Raw genomic sequence first — 22779 nt, 5'->3', positions numbered from 1 at the left:
TGAAGATGATGTGTTCAGAAAATAGAGGGATTGTGGGAGGTGGGGGAGAGGGAGAGCAGATGGCAGCGAGCCTGACAAGCTGTGGTGGGGACACTGGGTTTATTCTGGGTGAGACGAGAGCCACAGGAAGGAGTTTTTATTGGAGGGTTTGGGGGGAGGGCGGTAACAGCTTTACTGAGATAAAACTCACATCCCATACAAATCACCCACTTAAAATGTACAATTCAGCAGTTTTCAGTATATTCACGGGCTTGTGTTACTGTCACCGCTACCAATTTTAGAATATTTTCATCACCCCAAAAAGAAACCAGTGCCCTTAGCTATCACCCCTCAATCCCTCCATCACCTTTCCCCAGCTCTCGGAAATCTACTAACACGCCGGTCTTTCTGTCTCTGAATTTGCCTGTTCCGGACAGTCCACAGAAACAGAGTCATACCATAAATGTAGCACTGGAATGTCCTGAACCGAGGAGGGATGACAAGAGCTGCTAAATCTGATTTTAAGAAGTCAAGGGTGGGAGCCAAGAAGCCAGGGAGGTGGCTCCAAGAGTCTAGGCAAGAGAGGACACTGGCATGGGCCAAGGTGGGGGCGGCTTCTGGGCACGTTTAGAAGGTGGAGTCAGGATTTGCCGACAATCTGATGCAGGCTGGGAGAGAAATCAAGGAACACTCCCAATATTAAGCCTGAGCATCTGGGACCACCGAGTCTCCTTTTCCAGGAGTGCAAAGACAGTGGAAAGAACATGTCAGGTTTGCGCTCTTGGGTCTCCACCGAGGCGGCCGTGGTTACGTGGGTCTGGAGCTCAGGAGAGAGGTCCGGGCCGGGGATGGACATTTGAAAATCACCCGAACACCGACCATATTGTATTTACTGCCAGGAGGTCTCGGAGGTCACCAGGGGGGTAGGCACGAAGAGAGAGAAGAGATTTGCAGACAGAGGGCAAGGGAGGAAGAGGAGAAATCGAAGCCTAACAGAGAAGGAACAGCCATTGAGAAAGAAGGAAAACCATCCAGTGCAGCGCGATTGAATCAAGGGGAAAAGGGGGCTCAGGAGGAGAGTACTGTTCAGATCACTACACCCTGATCAGAATGGCTCGTTGATGCGTCATCCTTGCTCGGGGGCCACGCTAATCTCTGGATCGTTCCATTTCTAGTATGTGGGCTGCCAAAGTGAGCCCTGGGATGGCTCATTTCAAAATACCTAATGCCGGCAAGCCCTCAGAGCGCCCGGAGCTCGGTGCTTTGCTGGTGGGAAAGCGAAATGGTGTGGCTTTTCTGGAAAACAGTCAGCCAAGTCCTTAAAAGTTAAACATTACACTGGCCTTATGACTCAGCAAACCCACTCCTACTTGTTTACCCAAGAGAAACAACATTATGGACGAAATCTTTATGGGAGCCCAAGAGACGTGAAAATTTATGTTCAGACCAAACCCTGGATTTGACTGTTCATAGCAGCATTATTCATAATAGCCAAAAGGTGGAGACAAGTCAGGTGTCCACCAACTGAGAAATGGATAATAAGGTATGTTATAGCCACACAATGGAATAGTCTTCGGCCATTAAAAAAAGAACGGAGCACTGAACTGTGCTACGATATGGCTGAACCTGGAAAACACGACGTCAAGTGAAAAAAGCTAGTCCCAAAAGACCATGCGTCGTAGGATTCCATTTACACGAGATTTCCAGAACAGACAAATCTGGACGGACAGAAAGTAGATTAGCGGTTGACTAGGGTTCAGGGGAGTGGGATTTGGGGGTTGATAGCTAAAGGGGACGGGGCCTCTTTCTGGGGTGACGAAAGTGTTCTAAAATCAGCCGTGGTGATAGTTGCACGTCTCTATGAAAATACTAAGAATCATCAGATTGTACGCTGTAAATAGGTAAATTGCATTAGGACATGAATTCTATCTCAAACCAGTTATAAAATAAATAAATAAATGAAATTTACCTTGCAGTTGCAAATGGGGGAAAAACCTGCACATGGCTATCTGTAGTGGTTTTTGTTTGTTTTTATGCATCTATTTGAGAGAGAGAGAGAGCACGAGCGGGGGTGGGGGCAGAGGGAGAAGCAGACTCCCCGCTGTGTAGGGAGCCCAGGGTGGGACTTGATCCCAGGACCCAGAGATCACGACCTGAGCCAAAGGCAGATGCTTAACCAACTGAGCCACCCAGGTGCCCCCAAAAGGATGAATTTTAGCGTATGCGAATTATACCTCAGTAATTCGACTTTTAAAAATGCTCCTGGGGGGGGGCGGGAAAAAGGTGCTCCTGAAGCCCAAATGTTGGCCAACCGATGAATGGACACCCAAACATGTATCGAAACAGTGCAGCGTCATTCGGCCGTAGAGAAGAAAGAAATCCGGACATGTGCTACTGCATGAGTGAACCTTGAAAACACGCTGAGTGAGGGAAGCCAGACGCACAAGACCGCATAGTGTAGGATCCCATAAGAAATGTCCAGAATAGGCAGGTGCACAGAGATGGAAAGCAGATTAGTGGTTGCCAGGGGCTGGGGGGAGGAAGGAATAGGAGTCACTGCTCAGCGCATAAAGGGTTTCCTTTTGGGGGGCGATGGAAATGTTCTGGAGCTAGCTGGTGATGGTGGTTGCACAATCTAGTGCATATATGGAAAATGACTGAATGGCGCACTTTTAAAAGGTGAATTTTAGGGCATGTGAATATACCTCAATTTTTATTTATTTATTTATTTATTTTTAAGATTTTATTTATTTATTTGAGAGAGAGAGAATGATAGAGAGCATGAGAGGGAAGAGGGTCAGAGGGAGAAGCAGACTCCCCACCGAGCAGGGAGCCCGGTGCGGGACTCGATCCCAGGACTCCAGGATCATGACCTGAGCCGAAGGCAGTCGCTCAACCGACTGAGCCACCCAGGCACCCATACCTCAATTTTTAAAAGAAAAAAAAAGGGGGGCGCCCGCCCAGCTGCCTCAGTCAGGACAGCATGTGATTCTTGATCTCGGGGTTGTGAGTTCAAGCCCCACGTCGGGTGTAGAGATTACTCAAAAATAAAATCTTCAAAAAAAGAAAAGAAAGACTTCTGAGTGGTCACGTCAGAGAAGAGCAGAGACTTGGCCCCTGGATTTGGTAAAGCGGGGTCAGTGGGGAACAGAGCAGGGCCGGTGGAGGGGTGAGGGTAAAGTCCATTCCATGGAGCCATCAGAAGTGGTTTCTGGAGAGCCTGGGAAAGAGGAACAGGGCACAAGCCCCTAGAAACTCCTTGAAGGAAGTGTTGTTGTAAAAGAGAACAGTGCAGTAGCTGGAGGGGGATGTGAGATAAGGGAGATGGGGATTGTTCTTAAAATGGACAGGCGCCCGGGTGGCTCAGTTGGCCAAACATCCGACTCTTGATCTCAGCTCAGGTCTTGATCTCAGGCTCGTGAGTTCGAGCCCCGAGTTGGCTGGGTGTGGAGCCCACTTTATATATTTTTAAAGGTTTTATTTATTTATTTGACAGAGAGAGCGAGCGAGCACAAGCAGGGCAGCGGGAAAGGGAGAAGCAGGCTCCCCACTGAGCAGGGTGCCCAAAGCAGGACTCCATCTCACAACCCTGAGACCATGACCTGAACGGAAACCAAGAGTCCGCTGCTTAACCAACTGAGCCACCCAGGAGCCCCTCTGTGGGCCTTTCCTAAAGCAGCCCCAGGAAAACTAAAACATGTGGGGGAAACAAAACTACAAGAAAAGGCAAGGTCATTTTGAGGAGGAGTACGGAAGGGCTTGCTTAACCAGAAATCAAGACCATCATTATTCAGCCTTTGCCCACTAAGAGACCATGGTATCTGTGTAAGATTAGACAAGCAGATAAACAGAAAAGAACAGACAGCCCAGGAGCGACCCATACATTCATGGGGATTTCATATGAGACAGAAGCTGCCTTTCAGATCATGGGGGAAGGATGTGGGTTATCCACATGGGGCTATCTAGAAAAAGAAAAGACTGCATTGAAAGTAAAACCTCTGGACATCAAAAGACACTAGAAGCAAAATGAAAAGGTGAGCCACAAGCTGTGAGAAGGTATTTGCAACACAGGTAACTGACAGAGGGATTCATGTCCACGATATAGAAAGAACTCTGACCGATCAGTAAGAATGAGACCGCTGAATGAAAACAACGGGCGGAAGAGGGAGGGGGAAATGGCTCCAGAAGTTCTGGAAGACAGGAAAAGGACGCAGGTTATGCACATGGGGTGCGAGATCTCTACCTGACACTATACGCGGAACATCTGAGATGTAGCCTGTCTGTAGTTACCAGCCACGTGAGCGAAGACAGGCCTGGCGGAAGGGCGTGGGAGCTTCCTTAACCTGGTTGAGAGTGAGTTCAAGGTAAAGAGGGGAGAAATTCTTTCTGACCTGAGGAAGGGAGAGGTTGGCTAGAGGGAAAATATGAGGTGGAAGACAAGCCTGGCTCCGTGCCCAACACCTGCCTGAGTCTTGTCAAGGTTAGCCAGGGTGGGTCAGCCTTGCCTTTCCTTCCCCGTGATGCCTGCACTTGGCCGACAACATCCTCTCTGACTGACATAGCACAGGCCAGCCACTTCCAGCGTACTAGTGGAACTAGATGCTAAGTCTTCCAGTAGCCTGCTTCCTTGAGCAGCATAGAAACCACCATCCTTCCAGGCACGGAAGCTGGAAACTTCGAAGGGATTCATGACTCATCTCTGCTTCTCAACATCCCGCATCCCAGCCAGCAGGAGTTCCTGTGGGTTTGACCTTCTGAATGTATCCAAAGTCTGACCCCCACAAGCTACCACCCTCGTCCCAGCACTATCAGCTGCCAGCCTCGTCCCCAACAGAAAGTGCCTCATATGGCAGCAGAATCCATTCACAGTAAGTGCACAATGTCTTTTCCCTCTTTGGATGCCTCCTGTGGACTCACGACACCCCTGTCCCCTCTCTTCCCTCACACCCCCCCCCCTTGCTCACTCTGTCCCAGGCACACTGGCCTCTTTGCTGTTCCTTGACCTGATGAGGCATGGTCCTGCCTCAGGGCCTTTGCACTTGTTCTGCCTGCCTGGGACAACTTTCCCCCAGATATTTGTGTGGCTCATTCTGTCACCTCTTTCAGGTCTCTGCTCAGATGTCACCTCCTCAGTCGGGGCCTTCCTGACCTCACCACAGAAAATAGTTATCCTTGGGGCACCTGGCTGGCTCAGTCAGAGCGCGTGACTCTTGATCTCGAGGCTGTGAGTTCAAGCTCCACACTGGGCATGGAGCCCACTTAAAAAAAAATAGTTATCCTTCTCTTCATATACCATATCACCATCTGTCTCATAACCTGTTTTATTTCTTGATTTCTTTCCAGTGCATTTATTTATCACCAGTTGACACATTGTGTGTGTGTGTGTGTGTGTGTATGTGTGTGTGTGTGTGTGGCCTCGTTACTAGAGTGTCAGCTTCATAGGGCAAGGAGAGCTGCCTCGGTCGCTGCTGTATTCCCATGTGTAAAGAGAAGTTGCTCAATAATTACACGTAGTAGATGCTCAAGAAATAGTCCGCGAGTGAACAAATGAATCCTCTCCACAGCTCTAAAAGGTAGGGACTCTGACTCTCCCATTTTACAGATGAGGAGACTGAGGCACCAAGAGTCACCGTCACCTCCGTAAGACCATCCAGCTCCCGTCTGTTGAGTTCTTGCTGCCGGGCAGGCTCTGCACTCAGCACTGGACGTGCAGGTTCACCGAACGGGATCTGGATTGTCCACGGGGCAGGTAGGGGCCATGAGGACTCCCAAAGGTGAAATCACTTAGCTGGGGCGCACAGCCAGGAAGTGGCAGATCTGGGATCAAAGCCTGTCTGGGGTCAGGGCCATCCTTTAACCTTCAGCTGCCGAGTCGGTGTGAGAGGTTGGGCCAAAAGACTGAACATCCTCATTCCATTTGTTGTTGCTTGTTTCTCCTTATCAAGTTATTGGCTAGCCCTGTACCCTCATGCCCCACCCAGTGTGCACACCTGCATTTATTTTGAAGCCAATCTCAGGTGTCACATCGTGTAGCCGCACGTCCCTTGGTATCCTGGCAGCCTTAGAATCGCCAGATCACATATGAATTTTTAATTCACGCATTAAAAATCATAAAATCACAGACTCGTCGACCTCTGGAGGGGACTCCATGACCTCCTTGGTGCTACCTCTCTGTGGGATTTCTTAGAGTTGTGACCAACAGTGAGGCCACTGAAGCCAAAGGGTCCTGGTTTCGAATTCAGCTTCCCCACACCCCCCCGCCCCCGCTGTGCAGCCTCCAAAGAGGGTCTCGGTTTACTTATCTGTCAAATGGGGGCAATGACAACAGTCCCTACCTCAGAAAGCTGTTGGGAGGTTTGCATGAGTTAATACGTGTCAGGCACTTAGAACAGATCCATCAACAGATGAACAGATAAGCGAAATGTGGTCCAGCCTCCCAGTGGAATATTCTTCAGCCAGAAGAAGGAATGGAGCAGTGATCCATGCTACAGCATGGCCGAGACCTGAAAACATTTCGCAGAGTGAAAGAAGGCAGACATGGAAGCCACATAGTGTATGACTGCATTTGTATGAAATCTCCAGAAGAAGCAAATCTAGAAAGACAGAAAGTAGAGTAGCGGTTGCCAGGGCCTGGGAAGGATGGAGAGATTGGGGTGTGACGGCTAAAAGGTGTGGGGTTTCTTTTAGAACGATTTCATCACCCCCCAAATTGATGATGGTGATGGTTGCCCACTCTATATATTAAAAACCACTGAATTGTACACTTTTATCTCAAAAGTTACGTGTCATGTGATTGCATTTATGTAATGTGACACAATTCTAGAAATGTAGGAGAGATCAGTGGCCAGTAGGGGCTCAGAAGGGGGTGAGAGCAGAGAAAATGGGTGGCTGCACCGGGGTGGGGGGGTCACCCTTGTGATGAAATGTTCTGTATCTTGACTGTTGGTGTTGATGTCCTGGTTGTGATCCTCGTTACTTGTGGATTTCATGTTTGTGAATGCAAATATGGAAAATCCCCCAAAGTAGATACTGGCGAGCCTTTCTCGGTTATTCCCAGACATGTACAAAACAACAAAAAACTTGAGTCGCCTGACGCACACATTCCCAGCTGAGGCTGAACAGGGCAACGCTCTGCCTTCTCCTTGCAGCTCCCACGCCGTAAACAAGTGTCCTTTTCACGGTCCACTTAATGCCACATTTTTCACATTTTTGTGCTTTTTGTTGGTGATTTTGCTGTTTAAAATAGCCCCCAAACCCAGTGTTGAAGTGCTGTCCAGAGTCCCTAAGCGCAAGAAGACGGGGATGTGCTTTTACGGAGAAAATAGGCAAGATTTTTACATGCATGAGATGAGCTTGGTTCAGGCTCGAGTTACAGAGCTGCTGGCCTGAGTTCAACGTGAGGGAATCAACAACGGATATTATGTAAGGTGTTTTGAAACAGAAACACACATGAAGCAAAGTTACATATTAATGGTTTCATGAACACGTTGTTGTCATGAATAGGAAGCTGTCAGAACCTAACCCCGTACTTCCCTCCCACCACTAACTCAGCATTTGCGGCAACTTTGTAGAACATCGCTGCCAATGAAGAGAATCGGCTGTGCTTTAGTTTTGTAACATGTTCCCACTGGAGGAAACTGGGTGAAAGGCACACAGGATCTTCCTGTATTATTTCTTAAAACTGCAATGTGCATCTACAATTATCTCAGGATAAAAAGTTTAGTTAAAAAAAATAGAGTGGGGGGCGCCTGGGTGGCTCAGATGGTTAAGCGTCTGCCTTCGGCTCAGGTCATGATCCTGGGGTTCTGGAATCGAGTCCCGCATCGGGCTCCCTGCCCCTTGGGGAGCCTTCTTCTCCCTCTGCTTCTCTCTCTCTCTCTCCCTCTGTCTCTCATGAATAAATAAATAAAATCTTAAAAAAAAAATAGAGTGGGGAGCCTTGGTGGCTGAGTTGGTTAAGCATCTGCCTTTGGCTCAGGTCATGATCCCAGGGTCCTGGGATCGAGCCCCACATCGGGCTCCCCGCTCCACGGGCAGCCTGCTTCTCCCTCTCCCACTCCCCCTGCTTCTGTTCCCTCTCTCGCTGTGTCTCTCTCTGTCGAATAAATAAATAAAATCTTAAAAAAAAAAAAGAAAGCTTCCTAAATGAGTGAGCCTGGTTCCATATGAAATTATGAGGCAGCCTGTAACTCTTTGGGTGCAAGCTCAGGAAAAATGATCCAAATGATTTCTAATGGCACATTACCAAAAAATATCACAGCACAAAAATATCAGTATTTTGGTGATAAAAAAATAACACGCTGTCCTTACTACTGGAAACAGCTTGTGTTATCACTAGACCACACACATACCCACATACCCTGATTTTGGACACTTCTTCATTTTTTTTTTCAACAAACAGTTCCTGAGGACTTGTCGTGGCCCTACCCTGTGCTGGGGACACAGAAGTGACCAAGATACTTCCAGCCCTGCCCTCATGGGGGCCCACGATCCAGGGATGGAGATAGACCCATCCCTGGATAGAGATGACCCAGACTGGGGCAGGACAGGGAGAGGGAATCCCAGGAGGCTGGGGGATCCCAGAGTGGAAGTTGGACCTGGCCTGGAGGGAGAAATCAGAGAGGGCTTCCTGGAGGAGGGGATCTAAGCTAAACAGGATGAATAAACACAAGCCAAAAGGAAGAGGGGGTAAGGCAGGAGCTCCAGGAGAGGAATGCAAATGTGCAAAGGCCACGAAGAAAAGGGCAAGCGGCTACCCTGGGGAAATGAAAATATTTCTGTGGCTAGAGTATCATGGAAACAATAATAGCAAAGGCTTAAAAAAGCATCTATGTTGCGCGCCTCCTAAGCGCTTTGTACCATCACCCTAGGCTGCAACCTTCCAGTCGCATCACCCTATGAGGAGGGCCTGAGTTATAGGAGACACAGGGAAGGGCAAATGACTCCGCCAAGGTCACACCACCGTAAGCAGTGGATCTGTTAGGTGGAAGGAGCTAGACGGGACCAGTGGAAGGAATGCCCGGAGGCAGAGTCCCACGACCTTGAAGGGGAATGATAGAGACAGGAGCTGGAGGCCAGGACCATGATAAAGAGGCTACACATTATAAGGCTCAACATCCTGACCTTGTGCCTTCCAGGACCTTGCGGCTGACAGATCGGGAGCTGTCAGGTGCAGAAAGTGCATTCTCCACTTCCTCTGTTGCCCCAGGGTAACCTCTAGACTCATTATAATAAATTTACATTGCGGCCCCGCCCCGCCCCATGGAGCAAGGCTGCGGAGACTGTTCCGGGACACAACTCGGAGGGTCAATAACTCCCCCTCCCAACCTGTGGGAGGAGTTTCCCAAAGGATTGGAAGCAGCCTCGGTTAGAGACCACCCCCCTGTACGTCCCGGCTCCTCCCAGCCCAGAGAAACCCAATAATATCCAGTCTCAAAGCAACCTAGGGGACGGATCCACCTGGCGGCACGTGCCCGCCCTCCCACCTTGAGAGTGTACTTTCGCTTTAATAAACTGCTTTGTGCTGGCTCCTTTCCTTCTGGCTGTCTTTATTCTGAGCGCAGATCCCCCACGTAAATCTTCTTCTGGGGAATCCAAGGACCGAGACCTTCCTTCACACAGCGCAGGCTCTCACCCGTCACAGATGGAATCATAGGCGGTCTGACTCTTGAGTCTGGCCGCATAAGCTTTGTCCCAAGGTACTGGGGAGCTATAGAAAGTTTTTTCCTCTAAATAAACTTTTATGGAGGTACGTATTAGTTATCTGCTGCAGTATCACAAATTACCCCCAAATTTAGCAATTTAAAACACCACCAGCAAAATTTTTTTAAATGGCTCCACGCTGGGCGTGGAGCCCAATGCGGGGCTTGAACTCACGACCCTGAGATCAAGACCTGAGCTGAGATCAAGACTCCGAAGCTTAACCGACTGAAGTGCCCAGGTGCCCCAAAACAACAAACGTTTAACTCACGTAATTTCTGGGGGTAAGGAATCCAGGAGCGACCTAGCCGGGCAGTTGCGTCTTAGGGTCGGTCATGTGGCTGGGACCATCTTTTGAAGACCTCCACTAGGTCTGGAGCGTCTGCTTCCACGTTCACTCAGGTGATTAGGGGTAGAAGGCCTCGGTTCCTCAGTGGCTGTTGGCGGGACCTCCGGCCCTCTGTTTAATCAAACAAGGAGGCCATTAAATTGGAGTGGCCCTAACACAGCAGCTTAGAGGAGTGAACCCAAACCTAAGCCTCAAGGTATAGACACGGAAACCCAAGGACAACCAATCAGCCAGCTCCCTGACTGGTGTGTGATCGCTTAGTGTGGGGTCCCTACATAGCCTCAGGATGGAGCTGGTCACCAGAAAGAGGGAGTGATTAGAGGGTTGGAACTTTCAGCCCCAGTCCGCATCTCTGGGGAGTGTGTGTGAGCGTGTGTGAGTGTGAGAGTGAGTGAGTGTGTGTTGGGGCGAAACTGCTGGAGACTAAAGCTCTGTAAAGGGGGCACCTGGGTGGCTCAGTCGTTAAGCGTTTGCCTTCAGCTCAGGTCATGATCCCAGGGTCCTGGGATCGAGCCCCGCATCAGGCTCCCTGCTTCGTAGGAAGCCTGCTTCTTCCTCTCCCGCTCCCCCTGCTTGTGTTCCTGCTCTGGCTCTCTCTGTCAAATAAATAAATAAAATTAAAAAAAAAAAAAAGCTCTGTAAGAACAGTTTTTCTTCCCCCAGTTTACTTTCCCATTTTCTTTTTTTTAAAGATTTTAAGTAATCCCTACACCCCTCTTGGGGCTCGAACTCACCACCCCGAGATCAAGAGTCGCACCCTCCAGGGACTGAGCCAGCCAGGCGCCCCATTTCCCATTTTAATTTAAGCGAATTTTACATCGGGTAGTTTTCCCTTTTTATTTTTTTATTATTTTTTTTTAAGTAGGCTCTGCGCCCAACATGAGGCTTGAACTCATGACCCCGAGATCGAGTCGCATGCTCCGTGGACTGAGCCGGCCAGGCGCTCCAGCTTTCCCTTTTTAATCACAATTAACATACTTGAAAATTTTATACTGAGGATTTGGAAAAAGAAAGCCGACAGTAATCTCATGACTAAAATTATGAATTCATTTTCATTGTCTAGGAGAAATGGGTAATTTCAATATTAGTGGAGCATTGTATGGAGTTTAAAATAGCAACAAAGTAGGAGTGCCTGGCTGGCTCAGTCAGTGGAGCACCTGACTCTTGATCTTGGGGCTGTGAGTTCGAGCTCCACATTGGGTGTAGAGATTACTTAAAAACAAAAACAACAACAAAAAACTCTTTAAAAAAAGTAGTAATGAAGTTTTCTGTGGTTTGGTTATTTTTAGCTGAAATTTTAATTGTTCCTTCTTTATGGATCTGTAGGCGCATCTTCTGAAAGATTTCTATTTCATTTGCAACATGGCCAAAGGCTGCACTTGAAGGTTAATTTAAGTTTTGGAGGCTTCTCTTTCCCAAGGGGCAAGGCGGTTTTGCCAATCACTTTATTTCCCAGTGACAATGGGGGGCTCGATCCCAGGACACTGGGATCATGACCTGAGCTGAAGGCAGACGCTTACCTGACTGAGCCACCCAGGAGCCCCTCTATAGAAAAAATTCTTACGTGACAAGATTTGATAGGCTTCTGGGTTGATTAAACCCATCCACCTTCTGGGATGGTGCCTTATTCCAGTTCCACAGGGGCAGAAGCTTTCTGTGCTCGGGATCCTTCCAGAACTTACCTATGTACCTCTTCATCTGACAGTTCATCTGGATCCCCTATAAGGTTTTTAAAAAGTAATCTTTGCACCCAATGTGGGCCTTGAACCTACAACCCTGAGATCAAGAGTTGCATGCTCCACGTTGGGTGTAGAGATTACTTAACTAAATAAAACTTTAAAATAAGTAAATAGGGGCACCTGGGTGGCTCAGTTGGTTAAGCGTCTGCCTTTGGCTCGGGTCATGATCCCAGGATCCTGGGATCAAGTCCCCCATTGGGCTCCTTGCTCAGTAGGGAGCCTACTTCTCCCTCTGCCTGCCACTTCCCCCGCTTGTGCTCCCTCTCTCTCTGACAAATAAATAAATAAAATCTTTAAAAAAATTCATAGGAGTATTGTACTTATAAGAACAGACATAGGAGGGGCGCCTTGGGTGGCTCAGTTGTTAAGCATCTGCCTTCGGCTCAGGTCATGATCCCAGGGTCCTGGGATCGAGCCCCATGTCGGGCTTCCTGCTCAGTGGGGAGCCTGCTTCTCACTCTCCCTCTGTCTGCTACTCTCTCTCTGTCAAATAAATAAATAAAATCTTTAAAAAAAAAAAGAACAGACATAGGAATATTATATATGGGAAAACTATATTATAGTAAGACATACAAATATATAGAATGTTATATGTCAAATATATGAATATTTTATGTAAATGCCATGTATAGAAAATATAGGAAGACTAGAGTTAGAGAAATATACACAGAGGAATATTGCATACATGAATATAGGAAGATATATTTGAATACAGATATATGTATATAAAGTTTGGCAGTTAAGGGCACAACATGGCTTCTGGAGCCAGATGGCCTGGGTTCCAATCCCAGCTCTGCCACTTAATATCGTGTGGCTTTGGGCAAATGCCTGAACTACTCTGTGACTCAGTTTTCCCATCTGTAAAATGGGGATAATAACAGTCCCACATCACTGATTTGTTGTGAGGATTACATGCTTCCAAGAGTGCCTGGCATGTAGCTTAATAAACCAATACAGGGGCGCCTGACTGGCTCAGTTTGTGGAATGGGTGACTCTTGATCTCGGGGTTGTAGGTTCGAGCCCCACATTGGGTGTAGAGATTACTTAAAATAAAATCTTATAAAATAAATAAATCAATACATAGCGGGCTGTTTTTCCTTTGGGCTCACTATACTCACAGCCCTGCATCTTCCTTTTCCGCTTTCTGCCATGGGAAATCCCTCTAAGACAATGGTTTCACTCTGGCTGCACCTTGGCATCACTTAGCTTTACAAAATACTGATCCCCTGGTTCCAGGGACTCTGATTTGGCTGCTCTGGGGTGCGGCCTGAAGATCAGAATTTTTAAACATTCCCAGGAGATACTCCTACTTGGCTGCAGTTGAGGACCCCTGGAGCAAGCCCACCAGAATGGATTCTGGCTTGCCATTTGGAATGGCTGCATGAAGAGTTTACAAAGTTGGGGCACCTGGGTGGCTCAGTCAGTTAAGCCTCTGACACTTGGTTTCAGCTTAGGTCGTGATCTTGGGGTCATGATCTCCGGGTCGTGAGATCGAGCCCCCCAGCGGGCTCTGTGCTCAGTGTGGAGTCTGGGAAAGATTCTCTCTCCCTCTCCCTCCCTTGTCTCTCGCACCTTGGGTGCACACGCACGCGCTCTCTCTCCCTCTCTCTCTCAGATAAATACATAAATAAAATCTTAAAAAAAAAAGAGTTCATGAAGTAGGTGAATCATCATTTTTTCAACGCAAAGATAGCTTTTCGTCTTTGATTTCCAGCTTCTTGCTACTCCAGTCCTGCAGTGAGAACCACGCCTTTAGCTTACTCTGGAGACTTGATTTCTATGGGATGCATTCCCAGCAATAGGGTTGCTGAGTCAAGGGCAAAGATGCATTTCTTTTAATGGACGTAGATTATAGATTGTGACAGATGCTGCCAGATTCCCTTTCAAAAAGGCTGTAACAGTTCGCATTGCCATCAGTGATAGATGAATGTGCCCTTTCCCATAGACCCCACCCAGCAGCATGTGTATGCCTCTCTGAAATTTGTACCATTTAGGGGGTATAAAGGAAAGTCTCCATGTGGAGGAGCCTTTTCATATCTTTTCATATATGTATTAGCTGGTTCATTTTACTGCTCTGCAAATTATCTATTCAAACCCTTTGTCCATGTTTCTTCTGGAGTGTTTTTCCTTTTTTTTTTTTAAGATTTTTTTCTGTTTATTTATTTGAGAGAGAGAGAGCACATGGGAGGGGGGAGAGTCAGAAGGAGAAGCAGGCTTCCCGCTGAACAGGGAGCCCGATGCGGGGCTCCATCCCAGGACCCTGGGATCTTGACCTGAGCCGAAGGCAGACGCTTAACGACTGAGCCACCCAGGCGCCCCTGTAGCTGGCTTTAATATCTGGTGAATCCAGTCAGCCTTCATTCCTCTCTTTATTTATTTATTTATTTATGTATTTATTTATGTATGTATTTATTTTTATTTAAAGATTTTATTTATTTCCTTGACAGAGAGTGACACAGCGAGAGAGGGAACACAAGCAGGGGGAGTGGGGGAGGGAGAAGCAGGCTTCCCGCGGAGCAGGGAGCCCGATGCGGGGCTTGATCCCAGGACCCTGGGATCATGACCTGAGCCGAAGGCAGAAGCCCAATGACTGAGCCACCCAGGCGCCCCCATTCCTCTCTTTAATAATGACCATTCTCAGATAACTTTCTGTCTATAGGAACTTCAGAATTGTCTGGTCAAATTCCAACATGAAACCCCACTAGAAATAGATCGAACCATAACGAATGAGTTTGGCTAAGCAACTTCATCTTTTTGAGCCTTGGCTTGCCCGTCTGTAAAACAGGGTCTAAGTGATGTGAGCAATTTCATGAGCCCATGCACCGAATGCTTGTAGCGCAGTGCGGGGCACATCGTCAGCCCTGGATAAATAACAGCCATTAGTCACAGGAAGAGTTCAATAACTATGATCCTTCTTGTGATTGTGATTTTGCGTCCCCCCTTCTGCCTTCATGGCCTCTCCCCTGTCCCCTCAGCTGTCACAACGATTCCCGTTAAAACCCAGGTTGACCATGTCTCCTCTCTGCTCAAAACCATCCCGCGGCTCCTGTCTCACTCCAAGCAAAAGCTAAAATCTGACAAGGCTCCGCAGGATCTGTCACCCTGCCTAACGTCCCCATTTCATTGGTCCTTACTGCTGCCCTCACTCATTCTGCGAGGTGGCTTCTTGAAACACAGTCCTGCTTCTGAGCTTTCACTCGGGCTCTTCCCTCTTCCTGGAACGCCTCTCCCACATGTCAGATGTCCATCAGATGTCATCTTCTCATGGGGGACTTCCTTAAACACCCTATTTAAAATTCCAAATTGATGAATTATTGAACACTGCCTCTGAAACTAATGATGTACTTACTATGTGTTGGCTAACTGAATTTAAATTAAAAAAAAAAATCCAAACTTCAGGGCGCCTGGCTGGCTCAGTCGGTGAAGCGAGTGACTCTTGATCTTGGGGTTGTAAGTTCGAGACTCGTGTTGGGTATAGGGATTACTTAAAAATAAAATCTTAAAAAGAAAAATCCAAACTATTCCCCTTCCTACTTACTCCCAGCACTTCCTGACTGGCTCCCCTGTTTGTCACCAGCTGATGTTCTAAACTTGCACTGTCAAATATGACAGCCAAGTGGCTAGTGAGCACTTGAAATGTGCCGAATCTGGGGCGCCTGGGTGGCTCAGTTGGTTAAGCGTCTGCCTTCAGCTCAGGTCATGATCCTGGGGTCCTGGAACTGAGCCCCACATCGGGCTCCCTGCCTAGCGGGAAGCCTCCTTCTCCCTCTGCCTACCACTCCCACCTGCTTACACTCTCTCTCTGTGTCAAATAAATAAATAAAATCTTAAAAAAAAAAGAAAGAAATGCCAAATCCAACTTTAGATGTGCTGTAAGTACCAAATACACATTGGACTATGAAGATATGATATGAAAAAAAGTAGAACGCAAAATAGCGCCATAATTTCTATGTTGAATACATGTTGAATGATAGTATTTTGGACGTATGGGTATCTTAGTTCCTTATTGCTGCTGTAACAAATTCCCATCAGCTCAGTGGCTCAGTAGAAGACAAATTTGTTATCTTACAATTCCGGAGGTCTGAGATGAGTCTTACAGGGCTAAAATCTTCTAAATCCTAAAAAAAAAAAAAAAAATCCCCTAAATCCTTATAGGGCTAAAATCAAGCCACCTTCCTTCTGGACGCTCTAGGGATGAATCTGTTCCCTTGCTTTTTCCAGCTTCTAGAAGCTGCCCACATTCCTTGGTTCTTGAGCTCCTTTGCCTCACTCCAACCTCCGCTGACGTCATCAGATCTCCCTCTCTCTCTGTTTCTCCTGCCTTCCCTTTTCCCTTATTAGGACCCATGATTACAGTAGAACCCCCCCCCGCCAGATGATCCAGGATAATCTTCCCATCTCGAGCTTAGTGTAGCCACATCTGTACACTCTCTTGCTATGTAAGTTAGCACATTCACAGGTCCAGAGAACTAGGAGGTGGGCATCTTTGGGGGCTATTATCCGCCTACCTGAATTACCTTAGTAATAAAATATATTACAAAAGTTAATTTTGCCTATTTCTTTTTATTTTTTTTTTAATGTGGCTACTAGAAAAGTAAAAATGACCTATGGGGCTCCCATTCTGTTGCTGTTGGACAGCACTGTTCAATATGTTCTGCTAGTCTATTCATTATCTGCTCCCTCCTACTACTAGAATGTCTGCTCCAAGAAGCCTGGGATCTATTTTATTTACCATTATGTCCTTGGTGCTAGCGCAGTTCCTCGCACATAGCGGGCCCTCAATAAATATTCGTTGAGGGAGCAGATATTATGAATGTTTTTCCTGATGACCTCAGACACCCCTACTTCCACTCCACCCTCCCCCATATCTTCCTTCTCCTCTTCCAAGACCAAGGATTCAAGGTAGAGGCCAGATTGGGCAGGGTAGGAGAGATTTGGGACAATCCTGGAAGGCTTCCTAGAGGAGGGAGCAAGGCTGGTAAGATGAAGGGATCCCAGGCCAGTAAAGGTCTTACAGATGATGACACTCTCCCTCCAGACTGTGAGCCTGGCTGTTTCCATGGAGATGGATTCAGGTCCCACCCCCTGGGCCAAAGTGTTGGAGATATGGTTGCCATGACAACGACGGGCTATCCTCAGGATGGCAAGGTCTGTTCCAGCCAGATGCCCTTTGGGTGGAATTAGAGTAATGTGGAATAAAAATAGCAGCTCGGGAAAGGGCTAAGCTCTCTATGTCGAAGCTCACAAATCACACTGTGACACCTGCTGGGCTGGCTGGTTGCAATCAATGGCAGACCCCCAGCTCCCTGGCCCTTAGTCCTCTGGCTTCTGTCGCTCTTCCTGTCCTAACTCTTGGGCATTTCTTTTTTTTTTTAAGATTTTTATTTATTTAATAAAAAGAGCGAGAGAGAGAGAGAGCAAGCGAGAGCATGAGCAGGGGGAGAGGTAGAGTGAGAGGGAGAAGCAGACTCCCCACTGAGCAGGGAGCCTGATGCGGGGCTCAATCCCAGGACCCTGGGATCATGACCTGAGTCAGGGGCAGACACCCAACTGACTGAGCCACCCAGGCGTCCCTTGGGCATCTCAAAATGCACAGAGATGGCTGTTCCAATGTGCTGGCCCCTCAGTGCCTTGACCTCTTCTTCTCCAAAGACCTTGCCCTCCGCCTACCCTTCATCCCTCCCTCTGTCCTGTGGCCAGAGCAGACACCTGTCACTTGACAACCACACACTCCCTCCACCATTTCAACTTCTAGCAGCCCACACCAGCACCCCCATTTGGACCTTTCCAACTCGCTTCATCTGGTGTCCCAACTCCTTTAGTCTCAGCAAGACCTCCATTCCATTAATCCGCCTGCTTTGCACGGACCCAGCCCCCTCATGACCACTCAGCCCTCACACAGCTTAGAGCCTGTGTCCCCTGCCCTCAACTCCCTTACTCCCTCTCATTCATTGGTCTTATAGGAAAGACACCCAGCTATCTGCCTACTGTGGCCTGCAACTGGTCGGCTGAGTGGCTGGAGAAGAATCTGGAACCACGGCGCCAGGTCTCACGTTAACTTCAGCACCTTGGACCTCAAGGTTTCACTAACATTGTCTGGCAATTGTTTGTCTGAGCCCTAGTCCCTTTGTTCTTCCAAAACTCCTAAATATGTTTTTTTTAATTGTGGTAAAAGATACATAACATAGGGGCAGCCGGCTGGCTCAGTTGGTAGAGCATGCAACTCTTGATCTCGGAGTCGTGAGTTCAAGTCCCACATTGGGTGTAGAACTTACCCCCACACCCCAAAAAATGCATAACATAAAATTTATCATTTTAAGCATTGAAAAGTGTTAAATTCGGAGTCATTAAGCACTTTCACCATGTTGTGCAACCATCCCCACTATCTTTCGGTCTCTACCAATTTGTCTATTCTGGATAGCTCATATACATGGAACCCCACAATATTTATTCTCTTGTGTCTCGCTTCTTTCACTTAGCGTAATGTTTTCAAGGTTCATCCATGTCGTAGAGTGTGTCAGAATTTCATTTCATTTCTCCCCCATTGAAATATTTTATTTGTATGTATGTATTCCCTCCCTTGGAAAAGATCACCAGGACCTTCCCTCCTGTGTGTTTTTGTCCTACCTGTTTTGGTCCACGACACCAGCTGCGGTTGTCAATGCAATGAAACCAAACTAATGGGATGGGTTTATAAGCTTCACAGCAATTTTCCCAGCTCCATGATCATCAGTGATTTCAGTGTAATCAGGCTTCATCATCTCAATTAGAAGCTGGAAAATTACTTTGGAGCATGGCCTAATAAGAACTTGGCAGGTGCCTCTCTTGTTGGCATTGTTAATGTTCTTGAGCTCTTGAGAGCGTCGGCCAGGACATTCACACCAGCTTTATGGAGGCGTGGAAGGATGGAGGCTGAAAAATGTTCCATTGCATGGATATACCACATTTGGTTTATCCGTTCATTTGTGGAGGGACTCGAGTTGTTTCCTAGACAACTCAAACTCCTACATCTCCTCCCTTCTTGCCCACTGTCAGTGGGGACTTTCCTTCCTATGTCACTGAGAGAGGAGAACCCCCCAGAAGAAAACTTCCCCAGACTCCTACTACTCATCTACCTCTTTCCTCCTGTTCCTTGGTATACCAGTTATCTGCTACTGCTGCATACCAAACAACCCCCAAACTTAGTGTAAAACACCCCTGTATTATATTCATGGATTCTGTAGGTCAGGCATTTGAACAAGGCACAGCAAGGGACAGCTTGTCTCTGCTCCCTGATGTCTGGGGCCTCAACTGGCAAGAGTTGCAGAATGGGGTGGGGGGTGGGGGATGACTCCAGGCTGGGAGCTGGAATCAGCTGGAGGAGTCTTCACTCCTGTCCTGGCAGTTGGTACTGGCTGGGACGTCAGCTGAGCTGACAACCAGAGTACCTTCATGGGACCTCTCTGAGTGGGCTACTTGACCTTCCTCAGCGCATGGTGGCTGGGTTCCAAGAGTGAGTGCCCTAAAAGCAGGCGGGAGGTGCCTGGCACTTGACAATGAGCGTCGGAAGCCTCACCTCCTCTGTGTTTCGTTGGTTCACGCAGCCGCAAGGTTTTGCCCAGGTTCAAGGGGGAGGGAACACACCCTCGCACAAAACACACTCAGTGGGAGGAATGTCAAGGTCACACTGTGAGAGCATTTTGGATGGGAGAGATTGTTGTGACTGTCTTTGGAAAACACACCTTCCTTAGTAATGACGAACTATGCTCTTGAGCCGGGGGACCCTTCCTGTCTTGCCTCGGTATGAACAACATTCCAGCCGTCCTCTTCTCCCCTGTTTCTCCTCTGAAATCTAGGAATCCAGATCATCCCTACCAGCACACAAAAGGGCTGTTTGATCTTCTCTGACCTTTCTATAAAAAATACTGAGTCCCCAGCCCACTCTGTTGCTTATGGTTATATCCTCAGTCCTTAGAACAGTGCCTGGCTGATGGTAGGTGCCTAGTGAATATTTTTTTTAGCAAATATTTTGAGTGAAACTGGTATTGAGAGTTGCCTCCAGGAAGGGGAACTGGGTGCGCAGCAGATATACATTGTTTAAAAATGGGAGCTGCCCGCACCCAAGGTGAGAGGGGCTTTTCTCCACCCTTTTAAAATTGTAAAATAGAGGGGCGCCTGGGTGGCTCTGTCGGTTAAGTGTCCGACCCTTGATTTTGGCTACTATCTCAGGGTCGTGAGATCGAGCCCGTTGTAGGGCTCTGCGCTCAGCACGGGGAGTCTGCTTGAGATTCTCTCTCGCCCTCTGCCCCTCCCCCACTCTCAAATAAATAAATCTTTAAAAATAAAATAGAAATACTTACTTTTCTCTATAGCCCTTTTGAGTCTTCTGAATTATGCACTCTGACTACATCTTACCCGTTTAAATTAATACATTATATTATTTTTAAAGATTGGCCACCCAGGGGTGGCTCTGTCAGTTAGGCATCTGCCTTCGGCTTGGGTCATGATCCTAGGGTCCTGGGATCGAGCCCCGCATTGGGCTCTCTGCTCATCAGGGAGTCTGCTTCTCTCTCTCCCTCTGATCCTCCACGCTGCTCATGCTTTCTCTCTCTCAAATAAATAAGTAAAATATTTTAAAAAATAAGTAAATAAAATAAAATAAAAAAATAAAGATTAGCCCAGGGGCACCTGGGTGGCTCAGTCGGTTAAGCGTCTGCCTTTGGCTCAGGTCTTGATCCCAGGGTCCTGGGCTCGAGTCCCACGTCAGCCTCCCTGCTCTGCAAGGAGCCCTGCTTCTCCCTCTGCCTCTCTCTCTCTCTTTCTCTCTCTCATTAATAAATAAATAAAATCTTTAAAAAAATAAAATAAATATTAGCCCAGCATCTGGCACAAAATGAATCAGCCACTGAAAGTCATGTGTTGTCATGATGAGGTGGGGCTCGCCCTGCCCATCCCGCCTCCATTCTCCTCCTCTGAACACCCCCGCCTGGGAACTTCTGTTTCCTCTGAGCCTCCCCATGCTGGCCCAGCCCAAGCCCAGCCCTAGGGGTGTTTGATCTGACCACTTCAGAAACTTCACCTCGGGCCTGCAGCCCATGAAAGGCAACTGGAGCTGGGAGTCCTCCCCAGAGGAGCCTTTGAGGATGGGATGATAGAAATTAGCCGGATGAGGAGCTCAGGAATGTAGGGCTGGGTCAGGAAGAGGCAAGGCTGAAGGGAGCCAGGGAAGCAGAGAAGGCGAGCCTCCTAGGGCATTTACCAAGTACTTTCTGTGTACCCAAGCATGTGCTGGACAGTGTTGTGGACGCGATGGCAACCGGCCCTGCCCTCACAGGGCATTGCGGGAGACGGGCCAGTGACTAGAGAGTGACAACCCTAGAGTGAACTGGGTTGGGGGGGGCAGGGCGGGCACCTGATGCAGTCAAGGAGGGCTTCCCAGAGGACGGGCTACCAAGCTCCTTACAGAATCTATGACAAGCATGGAGACCCATGTTTTTGGCTGTGTCTGATGCTACTTTCCCTTAAATCCTTAAATCGAGCTGTGCTGGCCTTCTTTCTGATTCTTGAACTCTCAGAGTTCATTTCCAAGCCTCTGAGCCATTGTACTTGCTGTTCCTTCTGCCTGCTTCTCTTTTCTCACTTCCTCACCTGAAGGCTCCTTCTCAGTCAGACTGTAGACCAGTTCTTGCAGCACTTAACTCTTTTTAAAAGTCCCCTGTTTGTACTTTCTGTTGTCTCCTTTATTTTCTGTCTTGCCAGCTAGGATATGGCCTCTTCTCAGTTCCTGCTCCCTAATCCCTGGCACCTGCCCCCCCTCCTCCCCTCCCCTCCCGCCCCTGACAAAGAGTTGATGGCTGTCACATGTTTGTTATGTGAAGGAAGGAAGCCATTGTCTCCCAGATAAACCTCAGTCTGGTGAAGAGGTGGGGGGGGGGGGGAATGGAGTTCCAGGTGGAGGGAACAGCATGAGCAGGGAGGGAGATGGTGTTTCAGAGGCCCTGGGGGAGGTTGTGTGTGTCTTGTAGAAAGAGGGAGGAGGGAGGAAAGTTAGAGAGAGGGAGGAATAGGGGGGAGCAGGGAGGGGGGTGAGTCTGCTCTTACCCTTCTAGATGGAGTATGAAGGATCCAGAGCTTTGATCCACTGGAGAGTTGGAGGTGGCGGGATCATATCAGGATCCTTTTGTGTAGGGGCAGAGGTGGCCAAAGATGCCTTTTTGGGAGACCCCATGGGTGGCTTGCAGAGGCCAGGCCAGAGGGCAGGGTCTGAGCGATAGGCCTCGCCTCCCAGAGCCTCTAAGGGCTTCGTGCAGAACATTCCATGGCAGGACCTTCTGGCACAGGCTATGAGGGCTTGGCAGCCCCGGCCAGTCCCCACTCTTAGGTCACTGCCCCGGCCTCGTCACAGCCCAGGCTCACCCTCCTCCAGTCCCTGCTCCCCACAGCAGCCTGGGGCAGTACTTTTAAGAGAACACTTGAAAAAAAAAGTTAATAGGTAATTAAAGGCACATGGCAGAGATTTCTAAAAGTACAGGAGGGGACTCAGTGAATGCCTTCCCTTCTCCCTTCCCCCCTGGGGCCCCTCCAGGGAGGCACTGGGGCCGGGCCTCCAGTTTCTTGGGTTTTCTCCAGAGATAGTCTATCATATGTAAGTGCAGATGGCAAAGTGTTATTCAGGTTATTCACATGATTTTTTTTTTTTTTTTCAAATTTAAGAGTAGAGTCGGGGATGCCTGGCCGGCTCAGCCGGTAGAGTGTGCAACTCTTGATCTCAGGGTTGTGAGTTCAAGCCCCACCTTGGGTGTAGAACCTACTTTAAAAAAAAAAGAGTATATTCTTTTATTCAACACATGTTTATATTGAGCACCTACTGTATGCCGGGCACTGTTCTGGGCACGGGGGGGGGGTACAGCAGCAAGGAAAATAGACAAAATTCTCTGCACTCGTGGAGCTGACATTCTAGTGGGGGGAGACAGACAGTGGATAAATAAAATAAGTACATTTTGACATTATATAGCAGGTCAGATGGCATGGTAA

The 22779-nt window shown here is 48.2% G+C and overlaps 1 long non-coding RNA gene and 1 other non-coding gene across 2 annotated transcripts; both read right to left on the bottom strand.

Annotated features, from left to right (window-relative positions):
* Nucleotides 1-1074: 1074 nt before the first annotated feature.
* On the bottom strand, nucleotides 1075-1178 carry LOC118356474. The gene has a single exon (XR_004819783.1). It is a non-coding gene; the product is annotated as a U6 spliceosomal RNA (small nuclear RNA).
* An 8402-nt stretch (nucleotides 1179-9580) lies between these two features.
* On the bottom strand, nucleotides 9581-22048 carry LOC113935328. Its single transcript, XR_003524018.1, has 3 exons — nucleotides 21847-22048; nucleotides 9950-10138; nucleotides 9581-9688 (listed from the first exon to the last, which is right to left on the bottom strand). It is a non-coding gene; the product is annotated as an uncharacterized LOC113935328 (long non-coding RNA).
* Nucleotides 22049-22779: the final 731 nt, after the last annotated feature.

This window comes from Zalophus californianus, chromosome 17 (assembly GCF_009762305.2).
Source record: "Zalophus californianus isolate mZalCal1 chromosome 17, mZalCal1.pri.v2, whole genome shotgun sequence".
In the NCBI taxonomy this organism is placed as follows: domain Eukaryota; kingdom Metazoa; phylum Chordata; class Mammalia; order Carnivora; family Otariidae; genus Zalophus; species Zalophus californianus.
This window is presented reverse-complemented; position numbering and strand designations above follow the sequence as displayed.